The sequence below is a fragment of the Phlebotomus papatasi genome, chromosome 2 (genome assembly GCF_024763615.1).
Source record: "Phlebotomus papatasi isolate M1 chromosome 2, Ppap_2.1, whole genome shotgun sequence".
Taxonomy (NCBI): domain Eukaryota; kingdom Metazoa; phylum Arthropoda; class Insecta; order Diptera; family Psychodidae; genus Phlebotomus; species Phlebotomus papatasi.
In genome coordinates, this window is record NC_077223.1 from 48,375,384 (window position 1) to 48,398,277 (window position 22,894).

A 22,894-nucleotide genomic window follows, 5' to 3' on the forward strand; every position below is an offset into this window, starting at 1 on the left:
ATTAGGGGTTAAAGTTACTCTTTTTCATGTTGATTTTATCCTTAAAAAGGTGTAAAATTAACATTAAAAAATATTGATATATTTTTACACCTAAAATAAAGTTATGAGGAAAAAAAGTTAATCGCACCCCCGTTTTTTTTCTCAGTGAATATTGACTATATGAAAGTATAGGGGAGACTGGGGCAAAAACTCACAAAACGAGTTTTTTTTTACAAGCTGCACGAGTGCTTCAGAAATTTTTCAAAAATGCTGGGGCAAATAGTACCAGACATGGGGTATTACCACATTTTGATTCGATTTATTACAGGCTTCCGTAAATTTGAAAAAATACTTAGAGGACATATTTTCATTGAAAATTTCTTCAACTACACCTTTGTAAAACACTGTTTTCTCTATCTGAACGAGAAAAGCGCTTTTCAAGCGATTTTAGAAAAAAAAAAAAAACACAGAAAAAACTGCAAATTGTTTGACCAATGCAAACAACAAGCGGCGAGACTTGTGACTTTTTGCCCCAGTCTCCCCTATAGTATAAATTCCAGATATTAATTGAGTATCTTAGACATGTAAAGATGCATTAGTGAAATTCCAACATCTTGTGCTAACTACACATGACAACACAACGCAAGTAGCACGAAGTAAGTGTTCAGGATGTGAATTTTAGTAAATCTGAAAGACTTTAAAATCGCATCTATTTACAGGTAATTGAAAGTTATATGATACAATGAGGACCTCATCGATGACTAAAACCTAAAGATAATGTAAAAGTCCGTGAGAACAATGATGTTAATAATAAAATTATACAATTTCCAATGCAATTCTAAACGAATAAATTTTAGAAGAATAATTTTTTTTAGATTAAAACAAAAATTTTCCAATTTTCTGAGTTAATTAGCTTCGGCAAAATGGCATGGAACGGGCTGAAATTTTAGTATGTTCTATCTGCATTTCATATCTACCAAATAAAAAAAAGTCGCTCAACATCCCTGTCAAGTCGCTCGGACACCTCTGACTCGACCTATAAAGGATCAAAGTTGAAAAATTGACCGACCCATATCTCGACTAATTAACATTTTGACTTAAATTTTTGTCTGAAGGTTTCTCTCGATGAGCACTTTCAGAACATACTTCAAAATTTCGCCACTGGTGGCGTTGCCAAAGGCAAAAAATCAGACTTATTTTTGTTAAAAATGCCATTGGGCATTTTTATTAAATTTTAGAGTGTTATAGTCTACGCTACGAAGTTTCCAAAAAGTGGCGTGGGTTCGCTGTGGTTACAATAGAATTAGCGATATGAAAGGTCATGAAATTCAAAGGTCAAAGGTCATGAAATTCAAAATGCCATATCTCCGGTTCTATTTGACTTATTTTAACGAGTAAGAAGGCAAATGAAAGCTCTCATAAAGTACTACAATTTTCTTATTATTATTATTTATTTAAAAAAAATGGAAAAAAAAATTCTAGAACATTTGAACTTTGTAGGACCAATATGTTAGGGCACTACAGTCGAAAATTAATTTTCATAACATATGACCTCAATTATCTTGACTCCCTCTTAACCGATCTTGATGATTACTTTGGCATAATTACACTGAAAAAAAAAGATTGTGCGATTAACTTTTTTTCCTCATAACTTTAACACTTTTTAGGTGTAAAAATATATCAATATTTTTTAATGTTGATTTTACACCTTTTTAAGGGTAAAATTAACATAAAAAGGGTTACTTTAACCCCTAATACACCTAGAAAGGGTAATATTTACACCGATTTTGGATCAATACTGCATGGTCAAATTAAGATTTCCGGAATGTTATTTTAACTTTTTCCGATTTCTCTCAGTGTATAGAGGACATTTATATCGACATTTTGTAAGTTTACTGTAAAAAAAAATATTTTTCAGTGGACACAAAAACGTATTCCACAGCAACCGACAAGATCAAGTTTCGGAACAGAATCAGAGACGACATTTTGGTCTAAATTCCAACCGTATTAGCATATTTCTGTCAGTTCGTCTAAATCTTAGGTATTCCTGCTTGAACTCAGAGAGAGAGCAGGTATATAATTTGAATTATTCCTATTTGGTACCTCTCTGGAGCTTTAACGGTAAAATATATCAATGTCCAGTTTTCGGTGACACCCAATAAAAAAAACCATTATCTTCAGACGTTTTCTTTATTTCCTACAAACCTATGTTTTTTTGGTTTATTTGGAAACGTCACTATATTTTGATTCGAATTAGAAATTTGTAATCATTTCAGAAATTTGATTCTAAATTGCTCTACGATTTCTCCCAACGTCAGTTCCCAAACGAATTTGCATGAAATCCGAGATTGCTGAATTTAAGAATATCACCTACAATAAGCTCAACTAGGCTTATCACTATTTTTTCCTCTTGGGGTGATACCTTTTTACTTGTTCTTGTTAATAATATTGCGCCAGTCTCAGTCTCATCTTCACGATTATATCGAGAGCAAGTTCAACTTATATCGTTCAAAATGTCTCGGTATTCAAATTTCATCAAAATTAAATATGTATATCAAAATTTTAAATTATTCAACTAGTTATTTTGAAAACAAATATTTTCAATACAATTTCAGTTTTTTTTTTTTTGTAATTGTCCATAGTTCTTAATTTCTGATGGATGCAGATGTATTGCAGTAATTTCAAGAATTTTATGGCCATTGCAAAAAATGTTTATTTATAATTATTTTTTAGTAATTAATTTAAAAAAAAATCTGGAATGAACAGTTACTGCCATAAAATGCAATATTTACTTGTCACGCACAAGGTATGTATTCACAAGAAAAAATGTAGAGAATTGAATTGAAATACAAAGTACAGCTTAGACGTGTAGATAATGGAAACAACAACAGTGACGGTTCAACCACAAAAGCCACTATATAGTATCTCTACACTACTGCTTTGCCTCAGAAATTATCCTATCTTTTTGGGAACTTCCCAGGAGTCCTCATGCAATCTCATCCCTGTTTATTTGTGTCCAAAAAGGCAATCACAACGTGAGAGCTTCAGATAGAGTGAAAAGAAACACACGTCACCCAGTGCTTTTTCCCAATTTAGCATCACTGAAAAAATAATCCATGTAAATGGAGATATTTCGAAGTGTTCTATTTTAGTCGTAGTTAATGGCTGTTTGCTGCAAAAAATCTAACAAAATTCTTCAAGATTAATTATCTTGTTCGTCTTCATGGAAAATTCTCTGTCAAGAGAGAATCAAAGTAAATTGTCGTTCTATATTTATATAGAGCTTTCCCGAAGCATTTTCCACCCCCAACCAATCATCTCAGGAACTTTACTTGCATCTGCTGCACTACTGGAGAATCGATGTGAATTGGCAGAAATTGGAGAAGTCTCACGTGTCAATTCAAACAGAAAATAACAAAAAGCATATAATGGAAGACGAAATTGGTGTGGGAAAATTCTAAAGCTTTTAAATAACAGTGAATTTTCCCAACCATAATTCTGTGCTGCCACCAAGATGATGGTAGAAAAAGTCGAATATTTTGCGCGCCACAAAAAAGCTCTTGCGCAGTTCCGAAGTTATTTTTGTGATTGAGAAAAATCTCAGTTATAGATATGAAGAGGAAATTTAAGGGGTATTGAATGGATTAGATGTAAGATATGCAAAAAAATATAATTGCAATCCCGGAAATTAATATATGATTTTTTTTACATTTTCCCGAGATAAAATATTTGTATAAAGGTCCTTTTGGTGATATTGAAAGCTTTATCATAATGAAAATCTTTTTACTATCTTTAGGGGAGCAAAATTGAATTTCACGCGACTTTAAAATCCCTCAAACACCTCATCATAGAAGTTCTAATGAAAATATTACTGTAAATAATTAGGATTAAAAAAAAATATGTATATTTTTCTCTTAAAAAATAATCAATACGGGAACACATGAAAACACTCTCTTGCCCTCAATTGACTTTTATATTTCCTATATCTTTTATACATTTTCCCCATCAATCCTGGTGAAACTTTTAATGCAGTATATTTTTCACAGTGAGTTTATTTTCATTGAGAGGAGTTTTATCAAATTTATAGTCTTTTCACTGATGAAATTTGAACAAGTTAAATAAGGAAAACTTACTGATAAATTGATAAACTGACATCCAAAATCAGAAGTAATAATGATTTTGTAATCGAGTCATGTGTAAAAATTATTTAAGAGAATTTACCATGTCGTTAGGGTAAGATAGGGTAATTTGGAATGATGTCTAATTTGGAACTTTGACATTTCCTAACAGTTTTAGATGGCAAAAGGAAAAAACAAGGAAGATTTACTCTCGAATGTAAAGTCTTGTACTCTGGTTTTCTTTTTCTATTTAACCATCTAAAACAGTGATAAAATCACAAAATTTCAAAATGGACATCATTCCAGATTACCCCATCTTACCCTGCAGGGGAGAAATGTTGCAAATTTTATCAAATGAATGAGTAATAATAGATATGTACTACAAAATATGTTTTCAAGTTGTACAGGGTATCTAGAAATGAGATACATCTAGGGTAAAGTGCTATAAGTTGGACAATGGTACAATTTGGACAGGGCTTTTTGTCTTGATAAATTTACACTCTTAGAAAAGTTTAGACGTGATTACTAATGAAAGTTAGTTGTTCGGACGATTATTATCAAATCTATTTAAAATAGTTCTTATATTCTTAAAACATTATACTCATAATAAATTTATTAGTAGTGAGAATATAAGACAATATTTACGTGGATAAGTTGCGGCAATTATTTCATAATGCTTTCATACAATTATATTTGCTTGTGTTAATTAAATGAAATCATTATCCCAACTAATATTGGTCACTAATTCCTTTTAGTTCTCACAACCATTGTAAATAGATGGGCCTATATTTTCATATAGTTATGACTACTTTTCCAATAGTAAAGAGTGGTTTTTATTTTAGTAATGCGTTGAAGCTCTTTCGAATTTTAAGCAACTAATAAGAAATATGCATTACAATGAATGCTATATAGTAACCACAACTAATATGATATAGTTATTACAGCCAATAAGATGGGTATCAACCCCATTTATTTAGTAATTGGAACTAATATGTTATAGTACCCATTACTATTTTGATTTAGTTGTGATAACTAAATGAAAAGGATACTTTAACTAACTGTGGTCAACTATTTCATTTAGTTACCCAAACTAAATATATAGTTGGGTCTATATTTACTATGTTTTATAGTTCTAATAACTGCATATGAGCTTGTGCGAACTAATTTTTTCTAAGAGTGTAGTACTTCAATTTTATTTGTATATTTTTATTGCTTTAGTTTTATAATTTGGTTCCTTAAAAACAAATTTTGTACTGTATTTATCAAGAAAAAGCCATGTCCAACTTGTACCGGCGAATTGTCCAACTTGTAACACTAATTCCAAATTATATCACTTTACCCTATGTGTATTGTTTTGTAATTAAATAAAACCCATTCGCTCAGTAAAATTTTAAATTTTGCTGAATCTTCTGAGTATATAGTATCTTGATACAAACATTTTTTCTTGTAAGACCTGTAAGGCAGTCAAAAATGAGTGGTTCCGTAAGTGTCTTTAGACCACCACACAGTCTTGCGAAAAATATGTTCCCTCAATTTTCTTTACAAAGCACTGAAGATTTAGAAATGATTCCCAAGGCAATTTGTTGGTGAGAAAGACGACAAATCGCTTCGAGGGCAAAATAGCCATAAAAAAGTGTACTACTCAAACAGCAAAAGCTCTGCACATTCTATGACTTTAATGGACATCACCCTCAGAGGATTTTTTTTCCTGTCCATATACCAACCATTTCAAGCGATTTCACACAGATTTTTCTCCCCTCCTGAAGACACTTTTATTCACTCTATTCACAGCAGGAGTTGAGTTCATTTAACGCAAAAGCCAAACAAAAGGTCTTACAGGAGACGCGGATGAATAAGAGGAATTCCCTTTCACAATAATCAAGTGAAGTTATTATAAATTTGTCCTATTTTTTTTCTTCATATTCCATCCATACTGAACAGTTTATGATAAGAGATTTTCCTCTATAGGGGAGACTGGGGCAAAAAGTCACAAAACGGATATTTTATTTTTTTTACAAAGTACTCGAACGCCCCAGAAATTTCTAATTAGCGCAGTTTATTATAGGAAATTTACCGCTCTACAATTTTGTGAAAGTAATTTTCCTCTATTTTGTAAGGAAATACGTTTATCGAGCCGATTTCTGAAAGGTAATTTTGTGATCATTCCCAAAAATGCTGGGGCAAATAGTATCAGGCATGGGATATTATCATATTTTGATTCGCTTTGTTACGGGGTTCGGTAAATTAAAAAAAAATACCTAGATAACATATTTTCATAGAAAATTTATTCATCTACACCTTTGTAAAACACAATTTTTTCTAACTGAACGATAAAAACGATTTTCAAGCTATTTTAGAAAAAAAAACACACAAAAGACTGCAAATCGTTTGACCAATGCAAACAACAAGTGGCGACACATAGCATTGACGTTTCTTTTCGCCGTGGGACATCAGAAATTGTTTCGGTTTTTGTTACTTTTTGCTCCATACCTTTTGTTACTTTTTACCCCAAGTGGTCGTTTTTAATAAAAAAAATATTTCTTGAGAGAAGAATCTTTGTGCAATTTTAAAATAGATAGCGGCTTCGTATTCAAAGAATCCAAGTCATTTAGGAAATAATCATCAGTGCATAAATTTTGAATATTAAGTAGGTAATAATTGATATATTCTTTAAGGAAAACATTTTAAAAATAGGGCTAAAAATTTTGATATTTTTTATTTTCTAAATTCCTGGTTCGAATTCTAAGAAACTTACGACATACAACATCGAAGAAGGTTTATGGAAGCTATTTGTGGTAAAAATTTTAAGCCGCTATCTTATTTATCTGGGAAGATATTGAATTTTGAAATTGTCGATTTGTGACTTTTTGCCCCAGTCTCCCCTATTCTTCCTTAGTCACTTTTTTCCGCTTTTTCTTTTTCCCACATTCTGTCTAAGATGTGACAATATCCAAGGCATTACGAACAGATTAACACTCAAGTATAAAAAAGCAAAGTTGTGTTTTATTCTTTGTGGGAAAACAAGACTTTTCCGGAGATGAGAATGCAATAAAACCTTCAGAAATGGTTTGGATGTTAAAAAAAATGTATTAAAACATAAAAAATTAACAAGAACAACCCACTGAGAATTTTATCTTTGGTTAGTTTACTCAGCATTCTTAGAATTTTACACTCGCATTTAATAGCTGTGTGTAAAAACAAGTTCAGAGTATAAGTCTTCATTTGATATCTACAGTGGATGAAAGGCTCTTTAAATAGAATCTCATAAAGGTCAAGGACACATGTAAAAAAAATGAAAATTTTCATATATGAAATTGTTACATGATATATACATAGGATTGATTTTAAAGCATAATATATGACACCCAATGTTTTTAGAACAAACACAAGAATCTTTTGGAGAAACTCTTAAATCCCACTTCAACCCTTTTTCTGCAAAGCTTCGCATATTTTACCAAAGATATCCTATACAAATGATTCTGTGAGAACTATCTCTCTTCTTGTCAATCCCAAAGACTTATTACCCTTGTTTCAGAAAACCGGAAGTGGTTGAATTGGGGAATTAGAAACCAATGCGATTTATTCTGAAGCTGAGCGTTAAGTGAGTTTGTCTCGCAGAATTCACCTCAAAAAGTGATTTATGGGTGAAATTTTTAGACTTCTGTCCCTACTATGCGTAAATGTCCAGGTCGTTACGAAGAAAATCCATCACATCGGACTTTACACATCTATTAAATTGACTTCATTAAATGCCTCGTCTCGCACGAAGGATCACTTTTCACCGAGGGTGGGAAATGATGAGGAATTAATGATGTCATAAGTGACATGAAACATACACGCATATCGATGGAAAAAAAAGACCTTGCTTAGAACGCACATGAGATTCTAATTTTAAATACCACCCAACCTTCGGTGGCTTTATTGAATTCCCACATTATCATGATGAGGGATGGAAAAGCCATCCGATAGCCTCCATGATATACCACCATTTGGATGCCAATTACCTGCTTCCAGTTCATCGGAAAATCATGAATTATGATATGGAGCACGAAATGTTACAGGAACTATGCTAAAGAAAAGCCAGTGAAAAATTCCTTAAAAACCCACATCTTTTTTTTTCACCATTATTGTGTCCAATTTCTACCAAAAGACCCTTTGGCTATATGTATATAGAGAGGAATACACCTGAAACCCCACCCAAGATGAGCTATATAGCATTACATGTATCGATTCACAATACAGAGAACGCAGAGAACCCATCAAACACGAATATACGCGACGTGAATTAAGTAAATTAACCGTATGTCCCATCCACACGATGACTATATTCACTGACCATCATTGTCAACTTTATTTTTGGGGAAAATACTTCGGTAGCTTTATAGAAATTATACCCTTAAAAATTGGGACAATCAGTTACTGTGGAAAATATTAGGTTGTCAATTAGGAAAACAATTTGGATATGTGATTTCTGAATATATCCTTCCAACATTGTTACAATTTTATAGGTATTTGATTTTCAATAGCGACAATTTTTCACCTTAAGCTATTAATTTTGGTCAGCAACAGTTCAAAATCACATGATTTACTTGAACATAAAGGGTTAGTCATTCAGATTTTAATCAAATAATGTAACATATTTGCCTAAAAGTGCCTTTGGAAGATAGGGGGGTAGTTAGTTATTTAAAGCCCCCGCCTCAACCCTCACAAAGAAGTTTTGGATCTCATACAGCCCCACATATCGGTTCAGAGTATGTAATTTGTGTGTATATTGGCTTGGGTGGTAAGTTTTACACTTAACCTTACACTTCAGGAGGTTAACGCATATGCGTGTAATTGAAAGATAAGCAGTGCTTGTAGAGTAAATATAGAGCAGCAGCGGAGCAATAATGTTGTCCCTCCACCGTTCAAGTAGAGTCCGCCTACCATATTTATATTCGTAACAATACAAATATATAGAGTAAAGGCTCATAATTTTGTACAGTCTCTAAATTTGGACACTTTGAGGATAAAATTGGACACTATAAATAAATTGATTAAAATGATGGATTTTTATTCCAAAATTTGATGAATAATGCATTCTCTCTAAATATTTCTTCTTTTTAACAATTAATACGTTAAATTTTGAATATGATTTGAGTATAAATTGCTTTGTTGAAAATTCAGTGTGAGCAATTACTTACGAGACATAAATGAAAGAACTTTGTGTTTACTTCAGTCTTATTTAGCTGTGGTGAAGTACTAACAATTTTTCCACGACATCTTAAGTTCATGAATATCGTGTTGATTCATGTTAATAGTGATTTGTTCATTTGACATGAAGTAAGATTTATCTTTGTGAATTAAGTTTTTCGTGTGAAAAATGGACAATTTTCTAAGAGATTCACCAGTGAGTTGATAATTCTTATTTCTTATTTAACTCTTGTTTATTTTTTCTCAAAATTTCGTGAAGTTTTAGCTTTTGTGATGACTACATTGTATAAATGCCTGGAGTAACAAAGGAACATCATCTCTACGAAAGAGATGTAGTGAGAAAAGCATTAAAAAGCTGCCGGAAGGGCCAGGAATGCAAATCTGCGCACACTTGGAGTACTTAAGTCATCTCATTTTAATGAATGTTATGGAAAGTGTCCAGATTTCTTGTGGCATTCTATACGGTTCCCATACATGAACGGGAAGAGGACTTGGTACGATTGGTTCTTGAAATGGAGAACAATGGCATCCTATTGAGGCGGATTAGCTGTCCAAAATTACAACGAAGACGTCCAAATTTACAACCAACGTGTGTAATATTTGAGTCAAATTCACCTCTACATATCAATTCATTTTTAAACGTATTGTGACTAATTTTTAGTAATAACAAAGATATTAAACAATTTGCCAAGTTTTTAAATAACCATTCAGAAAAGAAAGTAACAGATAAATCAATTAGTATTGAAAATATAGCACTTCAAACTTAGAACATTGATGATTATAAGCACCTTGTCCAAAATTATGAGCCATTCCCCTATTCCAGTTTCAGCAAAGTTGTTCATTGATATTGATCAGTTTGTTAAAAAGTTGCAATGTTTCTCTCAGCACAGAGAGGTAAAATTTTGTTTTATTACTGGTTAAAAATACTGGAAAATAGAATATTTACTATAAATTTTTTCAACATAACTAACTTTTTTTTTTAAATCGGCTTTTAGTCATATAAAAGTACAACATTTAACCCTTTAAGGACGAATGGGACACCGGTGTCCCGTCTCAATAACAAAAACTAATTTTTCAGGCTATTTAGAAATCAAAATAACTTTCTATAGTCAAAAAAATTGTTTTTGCTTTTGCAATATCGGTGTCCCACTCGTCCTTAAATGGTTAACTATATTTTCTGAAATTTTCATATAAAAATCTTAAAAATTCAGCCTTGAATTCAACTGTTGGGGCCTGATTTTCGCAAACTTTTTTGAAGAAAAAACTTCGTGATGAACAAGATTTCTAAGAGTATATCCATCTGTCGTCAAAAAACTAAATATTTTCCATCAGCTTGTGAGTGAAACTCGTATTTGAAAGGTAAATTTTTTTTCCTAATCAGAAAGATCACTTTTTCGACTTCCGAGAGCAAAACATAACTTTAGAAGGTCATAGGAATTTTTTTGGGAACACCGCTGTTCCAATAATTCTTAAAGGGTTAAGCTAAATAATTTTAATAAAATTTCTAAGAAGAGGTTTCTTTTGTATAGCTTACCCTATTAATTCGTCTTCAAGGAAGAAACCAAGCGAGATGCCTCGGTACCACGCAATGAGGTTAACTCAATGTAAATCTCTCTCTTAAGTAAAGAGGACAGACAGAGTTTGTAGAATCATTCATCACTATTTAAAGAGTGAAACTTTGATTAATCGCCATGAAATCTGCTACTCGAGCACCCTACCTCACACTACAGTTGACTGAAAAGCTATTAATAGTGAATAAATTTATCTCAAATTTACATTACACTTTCAATATTTAACCTTAATTAATTAAATCATAAAACGATGACCCAAGCAATAAGGATATGAAAATATAACTGTATTATTCCTATTAGTGAGATGCATTTTTAAGATCATTCAGAAGACAGAAAAGAGTTTCAAAACGGAAAAAGATTACAAAGAGCTTTTCTTAATATTATGTCGTACTCTGAAATGATAATATTTATCCAAAATAAATTAAGGAGATGAACTCTATCCGAATGTGTCAGGGGGTGTAATCCTTTCAGAATAGGTAAACACAGAAATTAGACAAAGCTTTCGGCGCTTTAACGCAACTTCCTTCTAGGGGTTATTCCAGAGCAATTTCACAAAAATCACATTTAGTGCGATTATAAAATTTCTATTTATCTAAAATTGATTTAATATCCTCAGTCACAGTTTTGTTGACATTTCTTTGGAAGATTTGAAGACTTTTTGACCTTTCGATTTTGTTGGGATCGTCAGTCTTAAAGGGAAAGTCAGAGCAATTGCGGCAAAAAAAATTATGGAAAATTTCTTCAAATTTAAGAAAAAATACTGGCACCTGGAGTAAAGTGATTTAAGTGAAGGGGTTTCCTGAAAGTAGTATTATTAATTCATTTGATAAATTTGAAAAAAATAAGAGTGTGAGTTTTGTAAAAATAATATGAGAATCTTTGAACGAAAAGAGATGTATAAATAGATAGATGATCAGATGGTTTTAGAGTAATCTGCAATTACCATAGTAAAATTGTATCACTGTGTTTCTTTAGATTAAAAAAAACAAGGCTAGAGAGTTAAATAGTGTGAAAAATCAAAGTATTTTATGGAACCTATTATTTCCGATTTCGATCATTAAACTCAGTGAAATAGAACAGGAGACAAAGGCCACTCCACTGACGTGAACATTGAACCCTTAATAATTTCAAAAACTTCATCGTCAACGGGAAAATGTGTAGGTCTATTGAGAATATGCAAATCCAATGCGGAATCCATAGCAACTTAAGTTAACCAGAAATTGAAAAGAAGTGGAATTTGCAGAAGAGGGATTTCTCTCAATTAACTCCCTAATCGTCACCACCAGAAAAAAAAATCAAGTATTGTGAAGAGGTGTGATTTTCCCCATGAAAGCTTAAAAAGGTGCTATATTGGTTTGGTGCGAAAAAAAGGAGGAAATAAAATCCCATGTAAAAGGAAATTTCCCGAAGAGGAAGTTGGCAGGAAAAAAGGTGAGAGAGTAAGTCAACATTTGAGTGACAATTTTCTCGCTCTATGGATGGGAGAAACATGAGAAATATGCGAGGTTTTGATTTAATTTTTACTCTCGATGGGAAACATAAATCACCTTTCCGTGGAAATATACACTAATTAATCACTAAAAGGAAGAAATTTATGAAAGTAAAAGAATAGCTTCATTAAATTAACTTTCTCATTTCAAAATTATATTCCTCTTCATGATATTGTTTTTCTCACATTTTTTTTTAATGCTGGTACAATTTCGCCGTATATGTGCAGAAATAAATGTGGAAATTTTAATTACATACACTATTTGCATAAAAGTGCAAAAATGTACATGTATTTTTAATTGAAAATACAACCGGAGGATAGAGCAAATTTTTAAAATTGGCTCTAGTAGTGTTCAAAATAACAAATTTAATATTTTGAAGCGCAGAATCTGCATTCACCTTGAAAAAGCCTACATCATTTTCTCTGTTGTCTCTTAATTAAATCAGCTGAGGATAAAATGTGTTGCTGAAAAGTTATGTTTTCTCCTTTTTTTTGACAAAACATTTTTGATATGAAGAGATTTTACATTTTACACCAAGAGAAAGTATAAGTGAAAAATAGGTATGCAGAAAATGTTTTAATAATTAAAACCATTAACTACAGTAGATTGATAGGTAAATATTAACAATATCCTTTTCTCTTAATATTGTACGTAAATTTAAATGTATTATAATTCTATCAAAGAACTTCTAATTAATTTCAAGACAGCGGATTCTTTCTTCTATTTTTGTATAGTCATGTATATTTAAACATTTTAAAAATGGATGGAAATACAATTTTTTAGAAGTACAGTGGAACCTCGATAGAGTCAACTAATTATTTCCAGGCCTGTTGACTCTATTGGATTCGTTGACTCTAGAGCATTGCTAAATTCAACACGATAGTAGGATAAACCCATAAATTTTACTCCCATTGGCCCAAAAAAATGTGTATTTTTGGCCTAAAGTTGGAGATTAATACCCAATGCACAATAACTTTTGTTTAGTAAACATGTTTTTGACATTTCAATGAGAGTGAGTGAGATATAGATCTAGTCTTCTGGCTCATTCTCATGGAAAATTCTGAAAACATGTTTACAAACAAAAGTTATTGTGCGTTGGTCATAATGACCAGCGCACAATAACTTTTGTTTGTAAATATGTTTTCAAAATTTCCTATGAGAGAGAGCGAGATGACTAGATCTAGATCTCACTCACTCTCATTGAAATGTCAAAAACATGTTTACTAAACAAAAGTTATTGTGCGTTGGGCATAAGAAATGGTTTCATGGAATTCTTTTGTTAATAGTAAATATCTTAAGTATAAACTGCTACTACTACTACTACTACGTCCACCCAAGATATTAAGATAAAGAAATTGTGTCTTAAATATTCCTTTTTTTCACTTTTTAATTTAATTTGGATATTTAATTATTGAAAATTCCAATGTAATTGACGTTATTAACTAGAATTTGATAGTTCTTTTCGTTATGACACAACTATGACTCTAAACTTCACAAAATGAGCAATAAAACAAATTTTTCTTATTTTCTTCATGTTCTGTAATATAGGTGGTAAATGGTTAGAGATATTGACTTGGAGTCTTCAGATGACCCCTTAACAAGTCAACCTAAGGATTATTAATATAGGGGGAACGTCCATGACTTCGAATAATGTGATTTTTTTTGTTTTTCGTAAGAGATTTACACTAAATTATCATGGAATTATCAACAATTGATGATAAGCCAACTAATATTTAATAGAAATGTGTAAGTTTCTTAGGAAAGCGAAAAGAAAATTCACATTATTCGAAGGCATGAACGTTCGAAGGGAGAGTACTTTCCCCTAACCCTTGTTTCCTCTCCACTCGTCTCTTTTACTACCAAAATCGTATTTTTTTATTTTTACAAGAAAACACGTTATACGGGTTATTTCGGAAGATAAAGGGGAGAGATTAGGTGGAAAGGGTGGAAATGATAATCATAATTATAATCCTCATGTTAACTTAGAGGAAGGGGGGGGGGGGTAGTCCAAAGACTCTAAGTCAATATCTTTAATCATTCAGCACTTAAATCTTACTGAAAATATACAAAAGAAGGAAGTTTTATCCGTTTTTTGCTGACCGTTGCTTATTTGTTTTGATCCAATTTTTTTTAGGTACTTATCGCTTAAAAAAATATGTAACTTAAATTAAATTTACACGTTTTCTTTAGAAGGGTAATTTTATGATCGTTTATCATGTACATTTTTTAAAGAAGTAAGTTCGAATAAATTTCGAAAGCGTTTCTTTAATATGTTATACTCTTGTATGCTTCTTTTTTTTGTAATTCGGGTTCATAATTTTTCTTTTTGTTTGTGTCATAATTATTATTCACTGCAAATTAATGATGGCTCAAATTTCTCTACATTGTGACCATAGGCTTAAACAAAAATCTTTAAAAAAAATAATAATACGTATCATAAACATATAAGAGTGTTAGTTCAATAATAAAAATAAGTTGACTGTATCGGAGTCAATTTGGGTCCAAGTTGACACTATCAGAGTCCGTAGGGTAAAAATATAGTTGTTTTGGATATTAGCTCTATCCGGGGGTTAACTCTATCGAGGTCCCACTGTATTATATTTCTAATTAACAAAACGTGAGCTTACACAGCTAGAATCTAATCAAAAGAGGTCGGGTTTTACATCGGACTAAAGAAATCGGTTATCGTATGACTTTCGAAAACCTAAGTTATTTAGTTAATATTTTAATATCTTGGAATATGTTTTAATTTTTTTTTATGCATAGTCGTTACCAAAGAGAAACTTAGGCAGGACAGCAGTCTTCATTGTTTATAATTTCAAATCATATGAAACGTAAAAAGAAAGTGTGAGAATCTGTTGATAATCAAATTATGTCCAGATTAATTTTGGTTCTATAAATCAATTTACGAGGATTTGAATAGGTATTGGCATTCAAAGTTCTTATTAGAAATATAGAGTCATACATATACCTTGCAGGGATGTTTTATTGAACAAGATGAATTAAATTTTCCGAGTATACGCTTCTTGTCCTATAGCGTACAATTCCGTTTTTTTTCTTGTGGGATATCTCGATGATTAAATTTTCCAGAGAATATTTTCCTTCTCAGCTCGTTGCACACAATAACTGTTTAATACTGTGTGCAATTTTTTACACAATTCATTTTCAATCATTCAACATGTTAATTTAGCACTATAGAAGTCACAGTACCATGTAATTTTTCACAGGTTTTAATTGTGTATATTTTCACTATAAATCATTCTATATAACTTCGAAATATATTTTCGCATTAAAATAAATATTTTCTAGCACTCTTCTCATTAAAAAACATCACACACACTTGGCATTTGAGGATTATTTAATTGACTTTCTTTTCACAAATCTCACAATTTCTGGGAGAACTTTTTTTTTCTTTATAGAAGTTTCTTTTTTTTATATAAAACTCACTTTAATTTATTGAACTCAATTTTGTTGTGTTTATATTTTCTTTATGTCTCAATAAAAAATTCATAAGCTCTGGAGTTTCCTTGGTCGATAATTTACGCAATGTTTTATGGGTACCGTAATTTTTTCTTGTCGATATTTAAAAAGAAGTAGTAGTGATTAAAGCCAAAGATTTGTCCTTCAAAGTGTCACAATTATTATTGGAGACGTTTTTCTTTTTTTTTATCAAATATAAATTGTTATATCAAAAAGCTTGGTCCGATCCGTTATCCGTTGATAAATATATGGAAATTTGTTGTAAAGCTGAATCCCTGAAAGAAATATCATAAATTACACAGTGACTTTACCCCACTTATTCTCAAGCAGACCTTCTTCCAGACTGATGGAGTGGAAAGCCAGAAAGCGTTCGATAATGAAATCATCATTTATTAATAGTATCTTTGCCGTTAAATTGAAATAAATTTCTTGGGCAAATTCTTGAGCAAACAACCACGATATTTACATCATTTGTCTTTACCATTATTCAACGGTAGGAATACAAGGAAAGAGAAGTTCATTTATAACAAAATACGATTTTTCTTTGTCTTTTCATCTCATTCTTTTTGACAAATTTTCAAGAGACGAAAAAGCACTCATTTTCACTAAAAATATTCATTTTATATTGGAATAACCTCTGTCATATTATAGTAAGTTCTAGAGAGAGTGAATAATCAATTTCATCCTTTAAAGTTAGTTGAATTGGAATTAAATTATAAAGTGTAATTGTCTTTGCGAAGAATTAACTCTATTCTTTTCTTTTTTATGGAATCTGGAACTTCATTGAATCACAGTTAGGAGTTTTAAAGATCAACCATTTTATTATATTTTGTTTTTTTGTCTCACGAAAATTTAATCCTTATAAATTAATTGTTCTAGAAAGATCTAGCATGATAAAACTTAAAAATACTTAGGAGAATGTTGGCATGGTTCGCATAGAGTGAACCTTGAAACGATGCGAATTTTCTCTTTGTTTGCAAAGAGCTGACTTACCATTTTTCATCTCGTTTCATGAGCTTAATAATTGTCTATCTTGTAGCTAAGAAATGACGAACTAGCTCTTTGCAAACAAAAAGAAAATTTGCGTTGTTTGAAGGTTCACTCTGTACGAACCATACCAACATTCCCCTACAATTATACAAATATTTATATATCATTATTTATTTAGGTATATATTAAATAAACAGATCTATATTGTAGTACCGCATTCGTATGCATTTTGCATTTTGAAAACAGTGAAAAAAATCCAATAAGAGAGGAGTAGAAAAAAAATTCAATTACTCGCATTCAAATTCAATCCCTCTCTTTACTCTTTCACCTCTATGAAAATTTGAATAGAATATAATACATCTAAAATGGTGTTCCAGGATATTTCGTCCACTTTTTATGACTACAAAAATGTTGTTCTCATTGTATTGGAAAATTCGTTGAGAATACTGAATTCTATAAATATTTGCATATAAACTGTCATGATATTTTGGTACAAAAAGCACCAAAAAATCTAAAAATAGTGTTGAAAGTTAATGAACTGTAAATGCTCGTTCAGAGCTTTCGTATTTCAACCATACAAATCGAAATGATTACCCACGGGAATACAAGTGGATGGTTACGAATTTCACAAAAATATATTTTTGGGGTTGAAATTCGCTACCCCTAACGAATGGCAAAAGATAGAGTCCATTGAGAAAGTATTTCGCATGAAAGCTATAATTGGTAATAAATTGCATTCGTATAGAAACTTTTCTCACATATTGTGAAAGCTCTCTCATGGGGCACTTTCTGGACATGTCGTCTATCGTCGTCTATGCGAAAAAAAAAGTAAAAAAAAAGAAAAACAATGACGAATATTATTTTTCCTCCACAAAAGTAGAAGATTCAGTATCAGTTTGGCAATGAAGAATTCTTCAAATAGGGTCGACTGAAGGAAATAAAAAAAAACAAGAGGAATTTTTCCCAATTTTCTTCAGCACAATAAATGCGAAGAAATGAAATTACAGAAGAAATAAAATACAAAATAATAACAATTTATTGCCTCTCTTCTGCATTTGTCACGTTTCCACGATAAATTCTGGACTCCTAACACCTCAAATGTACACATCAGGGTGCTCTCTCAGCTTGGCACTATATCTTGCCAAATTTACCCATAAATGCCACAATTAATTATCTGTTTATTACTTTGCACCTTGCTCTTATAAACATATATAATTTTACATCAATTCTCTAATAGTTAAAACAATAAAATGCAACTATATCACATTGAATCAAATACAAGTTTGATATGGGAGATAGCCACAGTAGTGAAATAAAGTATTGAAAATAGCAATCGAGTATATAAGAAAAGGGTCAGGATCCTTGGAAAGATTTGGCGTTCCTAAAAAGTAACAACGTTAGAATATAATTGATATTGATAGATTTTTATTAAGGATATTTATTTTACTGTTAACAGTGTTTTTTTTTCTTTGAAATGGGATCTTGATCACAATAAGCCGATAGGCTTCACACCTATAACAAAGTGTCAGAGGGGGATCAAAAAAAAATAAGAAAAGGGGTAGCAAATTGTCCCATTCTTTGTGAAATGTTAAAACTCGTGACTTCGACTCTATATCTCAAAAGTATTTGCGCACCATTCATCTTTTACTGGTTCACAACCGATTTTTAGCCAATTAACAAATCACTCAATAGATACCCCAAAATACACGGTAAAAACTCTTGGACACTGACCAAGATATTGGAATAAGTTTTCCTTGGAACAAATTTTTTTGGAATCAATTTGAACCTAGAGAAGATATTTTTTTGTTCCAAAAAGTTTCCTTTACAGTTTTGTTACGAAATATAGTTACAATTTAGTTAGAGTTTTCTTTTGGGACCGTTTTGATACAGTGGAATGTCTACAAATTTGAATTGATTTCGTTTAATACAAATTTTTTCCTGAAAGTTGGAATAGAATTTGTTGCACTTGGCTGTTTTGTTCCCACTGTTAGGAACAAATTGGTACATTTTCTTTATAACAATATTATTCCTCCATCTGTAACATATTTGTTCCAAAAATTTTCGGTGTCCGTGGACGAGCTAATTTTTGGAACGAAATTGTTACTCATATGGGGAATCTTTTTGTTCCCATTGTCGGGAATGAATTCGTGTAAGTGATTTCATCTTACAGTTAAGGCCTATACTTCAGTCGAGATGGATTTCGGTGGCGAAATTTTATAAGGAATATTAAATAAAAATCAAATTGAGAGTATTTCATACAGACACGTGCATGACGAAATCATATGCGAGTTCTGGCAGCAGGAGGGGAAAAAAATCTCGAATTAAAAAAATGAAACCAAGTAGCACGAAAATTGCCATAGATTTGGCGTCCTCCTCGCTTCGGTGACGGCTGACTGAAGGAGTGATACGATTTTATACTAGACGAGCTATTTTTTGGAACAAATTCGTTACTAATATTGAGTATCTTTTTGTTTCTCCTAGAAGGTACAAATTTATTCCAAAAATATTCGGTGTCGTGGACAAGCTACTTTTTGTAACAAATTCGTTACTAATATTGATTATCTTTCTGAGTCTCGTAAAATGAACAAAACTGTGCCAAAAATTATGGTGTCCGTGGACGAGCTAATTTTTGGAACAAATATGTGCCGAAATTTTTTACCGTGTAGTTTAGGATTATAATTGATTTTCGAATAAAAATTAATTTTCGGTTCACAACCGGTTCAGCACTGCTTTATTTAATTGATTGAAATCAGTTTAGTCTTATAAGAAATTTCAAGACCTTTCCTACGAGACCAAATATGAACACATTCGGTCGCGATATACCCTCCCAACAGACTTTTTAACTTTCGAAAAAAGCCGTTATTAGGAATGATTCAACGGAATTGTTCCATATAGACGAAATATAGCCTAGGTAATTTTGAAACATATCCAAAAATGAAACATAAATCGCACAATATGTGTTCGATGAATAAAAAAACATGGTTTTCGAAGAAAAGAAGAGGATGTGGAGGATATTGTGAATGTCGACTTATGGAGGGGTTCTTTGAAAATCTCATGTCGCTATTTCTAACCGTTTGGCCTGTAATAGTAGTGACTTACGGATGGATATACGAAAAAACAGCGTAATATAATTTCTTAGAATTCGTCTGGAATACATACACAGATATGTTGAGAATAGTGGAAATTTTGTTGGAGGGTGAAATTTTGGTACTCTCTGTTGAGTTCGAGCAGTAAAATTTTCCGAATTTTCCAAATTCCCCAAAATAGACTGAATTAACATTTAAACCAACGAGAATATGTAATTTTAATAAATTGTCAAATGACAATAAAAGTTTCTTTTACTGGCAAAGATGCGCAGAAACTTGTGATAAGGATGGCAAATGTACTACATACCATAATCGTCTAGTAACAACACTTACAAGATTTTTATTGTCACCTCTTCACGCCAAAATGAATATTGTGAATATACACCAGCAGTGCTCCATTCACACCGTCTCTGCTAAACGACATAATATGAGCAATTTAACTGGAGGTGTTATACTATAGTTTAAAAATAACCGAAACTGTGTTAATGTTTTAATAAAAAGAGCACTTTATTAATGCTTCAGAAGATCGTCATGAAAATTATCTTATGCCAATACAAAACAGTAATTATTTAAATAAATCGCTCTATCGATAGTAGATAAAGTCCCTATTCATACTCGTATTAATCAGTAAAGAAAACTGAGCATGAAAAAATAATTTATGCACCATTAGTCTTAAAATGTACCTTTTTACATTGTGGTGCTCACTTATTTAAACGTTATCTAAGTAAATTTTCAATCTGTATGGAAAATGTCAGAAATCCACGTACATACAAACATTAACCATTGTCATCACCTAACAATGATGACATTAATGTTGGATGTGAAGCAGCGCGAAAATTAACAGCTTCTGGGACATCCTACCCTCATTCAACAAATACAACAGCAAAATTACAGCTTCCCGCGAATAAATGAAGTTTGTCAAAATTAAATCAAATGACAATGAAATTTTCTCCGAAGTCCATCGCAGTCCAAAAGTGTGATTTTTTTACAAGGTGGAAAAATTAATTTGAATAAATTTCAGAGCAGATTATAAGAAATTTTATAATAAACTTAGAAAAATCGAGCTCTTATAATATCCTATTATTTTAAACATCTCCATCATGAAAATTACTGAAACAGTAAACTGCTCAAATATTGGCTGAGATTTTTAATAATTTTACTATTTCATACTTCATAGCCTTCAATAGGCCGTATTCTGATGTGTCTTCTACCTTTTAAGGACGAGAAGGTCAAAAATTAGGGGTAAAAAAAGATTATCTTATCTGATTTTTTAGAGAAAAACACAACTTTAGATGGCCGTAGGCAAAATTTCATTTTTAGGTCACCGGTGACCCACTTGTTCTTAAAGGGTTAAACGACTAATCTTTTTTTTTTGTTTTCTAGTGGGTATGACAAATCTTATTCGATTAGGGTAAAGTGATATAAGTTGGACATAGTGTTACAAGTTGGACAATTCGCCGGTATAAGTTGGACATGGCTTTTTTCTTGATAAATACAGTACAAAATTTGTTTTTAAGCACAAGGAGCCAAATTAAAAACCAAATACTAAAGCATTAAAAATACACAGATAAAACTGAAGTACTAAATTTATCAAGAAAAAAAGCCCTGTTCAACTTGTACCAATTGTCCAATTTGTACTACTCTACCCTACTTTACGACAAAAATTAACATTCTGTCAATTCTCACACACAGAAGTAGTTTCAAGCATTTTTTTAATAAAATAAATCATCAAAAATGAGAATTGGATAGTTAAAGACCTTCTCAAACTCAAACTATTGTTTAGTAGCAAATTTCTTTCAAATTATCCCCAAAACCGACATACAAAATTCTCTGAGGAAAATCCGAGGAATAGGCACATTAATAATATAGATTTCCACCAGAGACTAAAATTCATGCAAGTAACTCTTATGACAACAGAAGACATTGCGGTAAAACTAAGATAAAACAAAACTTGAAGTGAATAGGCTCTTCATTGATCAGATACCGTTGGCCCACCATCTCGCCTCCTCGAGAGATATAATATTTTTAGATTAGAAAATGAAAATGGTGTGAAAATATGAAGAGTTCTTAAATTCGGTAACTTCGGTATCTACTCCTATAGGGTAAGGGCTCATAATTTTGGACAGTTTCTTATTTTGGACACTTTGAGGATAAAATTTGACACTAAAAATAAATTGATTAAAATTATGGTTTTTTATTCCAATATTTGATGAATAATATATTTTCTCTAAATATTTGTTCCTTTTGGAAGATTTTAACACTAAATACGTTAAATCTTGAATAAGATTTGAGTTGAAATTGCTTTGTTGAAAATTCAGTGGGAGCAATTGCTTACGAGAAATATGACAGAACTTTGTGTTTAATTCAGTCTCATTTAGCTGTGGTGAAGTACTAACAATGTTTCTTCATTTTTTTTGAGTGATATTATTGAATATTCATTGAACATTGTGTTGATTCACGTTAATGGTGATTTGTACATTTGACCTGAAGTGAGATTTGCCTTGTGAATTAGATTTTTCGTGTGAAAAATGGAAAATTTTCTAAGATAAATTTTTCACCAGTGAGGTGATTACTCATTATTTTGGACAGATGTTTTTCTTTCGAAATTTCGTGAAGTTTTAGCTTTTGTGATGACTAGGATGGACAAATGCCTGGAGAAACTAAGGAGCATCATGTCTACGAACGAGATGTAGTGAGAAAAGCCTTGAAAGGCTCCCGGAAAGGTCAAGGAATGCGCTAATCCGCACGTACTTGGAGTACCGAAGTCAACTCACTTTAATGAACGATATGGAAAGTTTCCGGGCTTCTTGTGACATTCTACGTTTCCCTTACATAAACAGGAAAATAACTTGGTAAGATTGGTTCATGAAACGAAGAACAATGGGCATCCTGTTTAGGCGGATTAGCTGTCCAAATTTACAGCCAAGTTGTCCAAATTAATAACCAAGTTGTCCAAAATTCGGGTTAAATTCTCCTCTACATATCAA

General features: G+C 31.6%; 1 protein-coding gene across 28 annotated transcripts in view; it reads right to left on the reverse strand.

Annotated features, from left to right (window-relative positions):
• LOC129801417 (potassium channel subfamily T member 2) overlaps positions 1-22,894 on the reverse strand; it is a 218,039-nt gene that overhangs the window by 67,712 nt on the left and 127,433 nt on the right. Inside the window, exon 2 of one of the 28 annotated variants that reach the window (XM_055846408.1) lies at positions 15,323-16,106. The exons of the other annotated variants lie outside the window; for them this stretch is intronic. The gene's annotated coding sequence lies outside the window, so the exon portion shown is untranslated. The remainder of the gene's footprint in view (positions 1-15,322; positions 16,107-22,894) is intronic. 28 annotated transcript variants of the gene reach the window in all.